This window comes from Xenopus tropicalis, chromosome 4 (assembly GCF_000004195.4).
Source record: "Xenopus tropicalis strain Nigerian chromosome 4, UCB_Xtro_10.0, whole genome shotgun sequence".
In the NCBI taxonomy this organism is placed as follows: Eukaryota; Metazoa; Chordata; class Amphibia; order Anura; family Pipidae; genus Xenopus; species Xenopus tropicalis.
Window position 1 is genome coordinate 35232480 of NC_030680.2, and position 8005 is coordinate 35240484.

An 8005-nucleotide genomic window follows, 5' to 3' on the forward strand; every position below is an offset into this window, starting at 1 on the left:
TGAATAAACACAGAGTTAAGTGGAGATATTGTATATATCCTGGATAAGGAACCGCCTGAATTATTACTTACCAAGAAAAGCTGAGTGAGAAAAAAGTCATCTGACACAGTTATTTATGAATGTAATATACAAATATATATATATATGCATATACACACAGAGACAGCAGTAATCACTCACAAACAGGCCCTGCAGCTTACACCGTGCTTCTGATGCCCACAGCAAAGCTACCCACAATGAACCCTCCCTTCCATCTATAAACTGCATGGGCGTGGAGAAGGGAGTGAAACAGAGAGAGACGGTGAAGAAATGAAATATGGGAAGACATGGGAGAGAACCCAGCAGGAGTCGGGAAAGAGAGAATGAGACAGACAGAACAACACTTTCCTGCAAGAGCTCTGCAGAGCATCACTCAAACCCCTTCCAGCAAGCGCCTTGAGTAACACCCATCATTCCTCAGAGCCACCCTGTGCATGTAGGATATCATCACAAAGGCCCTGGAATTCTTCTTCTTTGCTAAGCTTTACTTGAACCTATTCTCACTCTCCGACGGAGCCTTCATAGTATTACTTACCTTCTCCACACTACAGAACCTGCTGATTCCATTATCACAGCTTGAGTGAGATTCCCTATCCCCCTGCAGCTACCCCTGCTCTAGTTGTCAGTAGGGAGAGGGTTAAAGCCCCATTTAAGAGCCTGTCAGCAAATGATATATGATGGCAATCAATAGAGATCAGTACCCCAATTATCTGCTGTTTAACCCTGTACTGACCAGGGATTCCCAGAACAGCTACATATCCATGTAGTCATAATGTTAATGGAAAACGTTTCTATTCCATGCAGCTGTTAGAGAACGATGCTTAGATCCAACAACATCAATGCACATTTGTATCTTTGCCTAGCAAAACAGTCTGCTCATCTGTGTAGGGTTTCTAGCTCATTCTATGCTACAGGACAGCACTGCGGAATATCTCAGCCCTTTACAAACCAACACACTTGTGCACTTTCTCAGTCTGCATTAATAATGCTCAATATATTGGGTATAGATATATGCACTGGCTGGAATATGGTAATAATTAATTAATTGATAGTAAGTGTCTAATGTCTAATCATCATCTGTTTCCATCTGTCAACAAATCAGGTTTGCTGGAACTTGGTCCCTTAATGCTCCTTATTAATATTTACACACACATGCTCTACTGATTCACACTGCATGCTTTGTATAGCAATGCTACATACCTTTGTAATGTATTGCAAGATATTTGGGTCAGGGAAAATGGGTTGTGAGATTCAGGAGATAACAGACAGAAAAATAAATACACAGTTGTTAACTTTGACTAAATTCATCAGGGATGTCCAAACTGCTGTACTCCAGACATCTCAAGGCAACAGCTTGCCTCCTCACATTGCTGTGTTGCCAGGAATCCCTTTTCTTATAATTTAGCCCCTTTTGCCAGCAGTAAATTGTAGGGGGATACAAGGAGAAGCCTTAGGCGAGACTGGGACACTGGATAGGGGCATATTAGCCATAAACAGCACATGCATCAGTGCCTTCCCTGACTCTTTAGCAAAATGGCTTCAGGATTCTTTCTTCCCAAACCCTCAAGATCATTACCGGGTCCACTATATGACCTGCCCCTCCCAGCAGCTTATAGATCTGTAATTGTTGTTACACCCCCTAATGGCTGAATGGAAAGACTAGAAAAGTGAAAGGGATAGATAAAAACTGTAAAACTGTTCCTTTTATTTCTTTGATTTACAGTCCACAATTTGTTCATGCTTATAAAAGGGCAAACAATATCCAAGACAATGAGCATTCATGCCAACTCTCATCCTAACTGGTCTTCAGGCTTGGCACCCTTTCCCAATGCTTTGGCATCCCATACAACCTCAAGAGTCAGCAAAAGTCAAATGTATAGACCCTCACAACAAAATCTTTTAGTCCTCAACCATGCCCCAAAGTTTTGGAATTTTATCTATGTTGACACATATTAAAACTTATATACCTCTGGGTCCCCAGGAGAAATAGAGTCTATTATTTCTATTGCTTAAGGTCTGCTTATTAGAGGGAACAGAGCCTAAGAATCAGTAAGGTAGACAGACATTAGGGAAAATGTAAGCAAAATCAAGAGAGTCTGGCAAGAGGAGGTCAATAAGTCCCTGAACAACTTACACACAGATAAAGACAATACAATAGCCATTAAAACTTACAAACAGATAAAGACAATACAATAGCCATTAAAAACTTACAAACAGATAAAGACAATACAATAGCCCCACCAAAGAGAGACAAGGGAAGAGGGATTATTCAGTAATAGATACCAAAGAAATGTTTCAGTGCAGAGACAGAAAGAGATGTTTAGAGATGTCAGGCTCTAAGAAAAGAATACAGGAAGGGAAATGTCAGAAACCAGAGGAACGCAAAAGAGCAAAAAGCCGCCAAAAGCCTGCTGGGAAGGTGTGAGAGGGATGACACAGATGGGCTTCACCCTCACTCTGCCCTCAAATGAATAGAACCTCACAACAAAATCTTTTAGTCCTCTGCCCTGCCCCAAAATTTTGGAAGATTATCTATGTTGACACATATTAAAATTGATGTACCTCTGGGTCCCCAAGAGCTATGAAGTCTATTGATTCTATTTCTAAATTACTGCTTATTAGAGAGAACAGAGCCTAAGAATCAGTAAAGCAGAGAGACATTAGGGAAAACATGAGCAAAATCAAGAGTGTCTGGGAAGAGGAGGTCAATAAGTCCCTGAACAACTTACACACATATAAAGAGAATACAATAGCCCCGCCAAAGAGAGATGAGGGAAGGGAGATTGTTAAGTAATAGACACCAAAGAACGAGTTCAGTGCAGAGACAGAAAGAGATGTTTTGGGAGACAGAGAGGTCAGGCTCTAAGAAAAGAATACAGGAGGGCAAAGGGAAATGTCAGAAACCTGAGGAACACAAATGAGCAAAAGCCGCCAAAAGCCTGCTGGGAAGGTGTGAGAAGGATGACACAGATGGGCTTCATTCTCACTCTGTCTGTCTTGACCTCAGTCCCACTCTCTTTGAAGAACAGCACTCACTGGGATGCTCTGTGATTTCTCTCTCGGAATCTGCCATAGGTTCTGCACAGGCAAAGCTACACGAAGCAAAATATACAATATCATAATGCTGAGACCAGCCTTAACCCCCAACTCCACCTCCCTCTCTGGATAGAGCATCACTTACAGTTACTGTCCAGAATCTACTAACATTTAAAGCAGCACTTTCAGAGCAGGACGTCGCCTAACTGTTTTCGTGCCGAAGTCTAGCCAGAATCATAATCTCTTAACCCCCCTCCTGCCCTAGCGGAGTATTACTTCTCCGGTGTGTACCTTGGCTGTCACACTTTTTTAGTTCAAGCGGAGCTTCAGTCTTTTTGTCATGGTGTCACAAGGTGATATCACATATATTTTTACCCTTAAACTGAGCTTTTAGGTGTACTGGGGGTCCAGGGGGTATCGCTGGCATAACAGTAGAGATTTTTGCTTGGGTCTGGAGAATAGGTGACTCCCATTCAAAGTGTGTGTGGGGGGGGTGGGGGGGTGGCAGGTACACATCCAGCACCTGAGCCTGGGCAATGCTAGTTATGCCACTGGGTGTGAACAGGAGATTAAATAGGCATTCTCCCCAAAGCTCACCTTAAATGGCCTTCAGGCTAAGCCTCCTTTGCCACTACTCCCTCTGGAGCCTTTCAGTTAATATTCTAGTGGTCGTAAACAATACCTCCTGAACGCTACATTCAGCCTGCACAGTATATAATGAGATTTGTTCTGATATTTAGAGAGTTAAAGTTCACCTGTGCTCTCTCAGCATTTTCAGATAAAAGATCTTAATCAACGGCAATCAATATCCATACTATCATCAGAGTATCTGAGAACAGAAAGGCATTCACCTCTATGCATAAACATTCCTATTCACAATTTCTATGTAGTCTTGTCTTCTTAGGAAGAACATAGTTAATGATCTTTTATTTATAGATTTGCTGTAAAACATACTCATACCTCCCTAATAAAAAATATATTAATTTCCTACCAGCAGCCAATTTTCTAGTTTATTTTATCAGATAATATAATGTAGGATTATCCCGGGACTGAGTTGACTGTAACAAGGTTTTAGTATGTGAATCGGAAAGCCATGCCATATTTGAAAATCATAGGTCCCAGACCACAATTTGAGTTTGGCCACCCATAAAAATACCCAACTCTCCAAAATAATCAGGCTAACTGTAGGATGGAGTTAATAGTAGTGTAGAAATGATTCTTCTGTCTCAAAATGGGAGGAGAACTATGCAGGTATCTGTCTTGATATGAGTGGAGCTTTCATTGGCTGACATTGGCATCTGCAGAAAAGATAAGCAGGCCAAGACTGCACACAAATAACCTGTGGGCACAGGGCACAGAGCACAGCCTGGGGGGGGTGGGGGGGGGGGTTGTAGCAAAGAGCAACATGGGACAGTGATCTGAGAGTGAAACTAGCATAGGGTAAAAGACCAAACATGATCCTTCATATTAATTAAATATGCACAACTTCTGGGTATCTCAGAGTGGGAAAGTTTGAAACGCAAACTTGGCAAGGAAACAACTGTGGTCAAACAAATGACTAGGGCCAGAAGTAACAAGGAAAACTAGGACAAGGCAGGAAAACTTCCTAAGGCTATTGACACACTAGGCTAGAAGTCTTTAGATTTTTTCAGTACAGGTGCCCCCTGGCAATCAAAAATATGAACGGGCCTTGACAGACACTATTGTAAAATTCCAAGTTTTCAATTGGTCTTCATTTTATATTTGTTATAGTTTTTGAGTTATTTGCCTTCCTCTCCTGAGGAATGGGGGTCACTGACCCAGGCAGTCAAAAAGGTATTGCTCTGTGAGGCTACACTTGTATTGTTATTGCTACTTTTTATTACTTATATTTCTATTTAGGCCCTCCTATATTTATATTCCTATCTCTCTTTCAAACCACGGCCCGGTTGCTAGGTTTAACTGGCACCCTACCAACCAGTTTGCTGCTGAAATTCCAAACTGGAGAGCTGCTGAGCAAAAATCTAAATAACCCAGAACCCGCAAATAATAAAAAATGAAGACCAATTGCAAGTTGTCTTAGAATAGCATTCTCTACATCATACTAAAAGTAATGGGTGGGCCAAACCGACCGGGCACCCTAGGCAACCCGGTCGGCAACCTTGGCCCTGCACCTTTTCCCCCCCCCTCGCGTGTACTTCGGCGCGGATGCGCAGTTCCATCAAGCGTGCGAAACACCCAGGCAATATACAAATCATTAAATAATCATAGATATTTATACATGACCAAGAAATTACAGACAAGCACATATACATGTGCACCTACATAAGGACCTACAGCCAGTGTAATACCCAACTTCATGTGCTGAGGCACACACTAGCGCATTCTCCTCCAACTCATTCAGTAAAAGGATATTTTGTAGATGGCAGCTTGGTTTTTAGGGATATATTGTGTTCACAGTCCCAGGGAGAGTCTTGCTGTTTATTTCTCTAAGTGCCCTGCTACTGCAATCAGCTTTGTCTTTGAGTCATTAAATAAAGACAAAGTCAGCGTCTTGCTGGGACATGGAAAGTGGGAAGCGTGTAAGGAAAGGGGGAGTGTGGCAGGGAGGGTGAAGTGAAGAAAGATACAGACAAAATTGGCTTTTCACATGTAATATCATTTTTACAATATATAACAAGATGGTTTCACCTTCTGTTGTATGTAACATATACAGGTATAGGATTTATGTTCCATAATGATCAGGGAAGAGGGGGTTTATGGGATTTTTTTCTTATAATTGGATCACCATACCCAAATTCTGCTAAAAAAAATGTAAGCATTAAATAAACCCAATAGGATTGTTTTACCAGAAATGTGAATTCACACAGTTTAGTTATGATCAGTGTTGGACTGGCCCCCCAGGGGTCAGTGGGCCCTCCTGCTTCTAACCATTTGGCCAAATTCATGGTCATTCCCTATTTCTGAATGGGAACAAAAAGGAGAATATTTTGGAGAGTGGGTCCATGGCCTTAGGTTTTCTGGTGAGCCCCTGGGGTCCCAATCTGACACTGGTTATGTTCAAGTGTGAGGTACTGTTTTTTATATTGCAAAGAAAAGGGAAATTACAGGAATGGGAACTGTTAGCCGGAAACTCATTTTTCAGAAAGTGCTAAATAACATAAAGACCATCTCCCAGTCACATGTTTCGCACTTTTTCTCTGTAATAATAAACAGTAACTTGTACTTGATCCCAACTAAGATATAATTAATCCTTACAAGAGCCAAAACAATCCTATTGGGTTCAATTACTGTTTTAAGAATTTTTAGTAGACTTAAGGTAGGAGATCCAAATTACAGAAAGACCTCTTATATGGAAACCCCCAGGTCCCGATCATTCTGGATAACAGGTCCCATACCTGTATTTTCAAAAAAATTTAATTATTTGCTTAAAGTGGATCTATGGGAGATGACCTACTGTAATTATATCTATATATATAAAATATATTTGATATATATGTGTGTGTGTGTAAAAATGCATTTTGATAGGCAAGTATAGAGTCATAGCCACTGAAATGTATTATGTGTCATAAATAAAATATGTAATAAGCTTCATATCTCTGTCAATCTAGGTGGCTAGCAATCAGAGAGCAGGAGCTGGAGATCAGGATATTTAAAGCATAGAGATGGAAAGTCACTGAAAAATTCTGATCAAATGTGGGATGTAGGGAGTCTGCATAATGGAAGATAGCTGCTATTATTATTGTTCTTATTATGCACTTTTCATGTCCTGAAGTGCTGGGCGACAGTAGGGAAACTCGGGCATTGCTTTTAACAGCTTAATAAACCTTAACTTTTAAAGAGCATTGGAAATTTTGGAGTACAGTATATATACAAGCAATTTGGAAATTCATCTGATAAGAGTAGCCCCGGAGAAGTTTTAAGTTGCCTATTACATAAATTACATTATTATTACAGGTATGGGATCTGTTACAGGAAGGCCATCCCCCATTCTAAGCTAATAATTCTAATTTTTGAAAATAATTTCCCTTTTCTCTGTAATAATAAAACAGTACTTTGTACTTGATAATAACTAAAGCTGCATGAATCCATATTGGTGGCAAAACAATCCTGTTGGGTTTATTTAATGTCTAAATGATTTTTTAGCAGACTTAATGTATTAATCCAAATTAAAACCCCAGGTCCCAAGTATTCCAGATAATAGATCCCATAACTGTAGTATTATTTTTCATTTCATATAGCAACAACATATTTCTCATTGCTTTACAGACAGAAATCAGAGCACAGAGTGACTCGGAACCAGAACTAGGGGTAGGCAGAAGGGCCAGAACTAGGGGCAGGCAGAAGGGCCAGAACTAGAGGCAGGCAGAAGGGCCAGAGCTAGGGGCAGGCAGAAGGGCCAGAACTAGAGGCAGGCAGAAGGGCCAGAGCTAGGGGTAGGCAGAAGGGCCAGAACCAGGGGCAGGCAGAAGGGCCAGAGCTAGGGGTAGGCAGAAGGGCCAGAACTAGGGGCAGGCAGAAGGGCCAGAGCTAGGGTTAGGCAGAAGGGCCAGAACTAGGGGCAGGCAGAAGTTGCACATGGCTAGGGTACAACATTGGAAGGGTACTGGGCATGTACCACTTCTGTCTGCCTAGCCCTAGTCTGGCCCTAGGTGAGAACAAAGGAGTGCCTGGTCACAGGGAAGGGGTACCTCATTACTCCCCCTGCTCATCACAGCCTGTTTGCACACAATCCAGGCCTAGGGTGCCTGCCACTGTTGTGTCTGCTCCGTATACAGCAACAACCATTGTGCTTCTCATTAAATCTCACTGAATCTCAGGTGTGAGGGACATTTTGACCACTGCTGTTCTTCTCTGGAGCTAGGACATTCTGGGTGCCACCAGTGTCGGACTGGGGTGCCATTTCTTCTGTTTCTTCTCATATAGAATTGAGTAATGGCCATAGTATAGG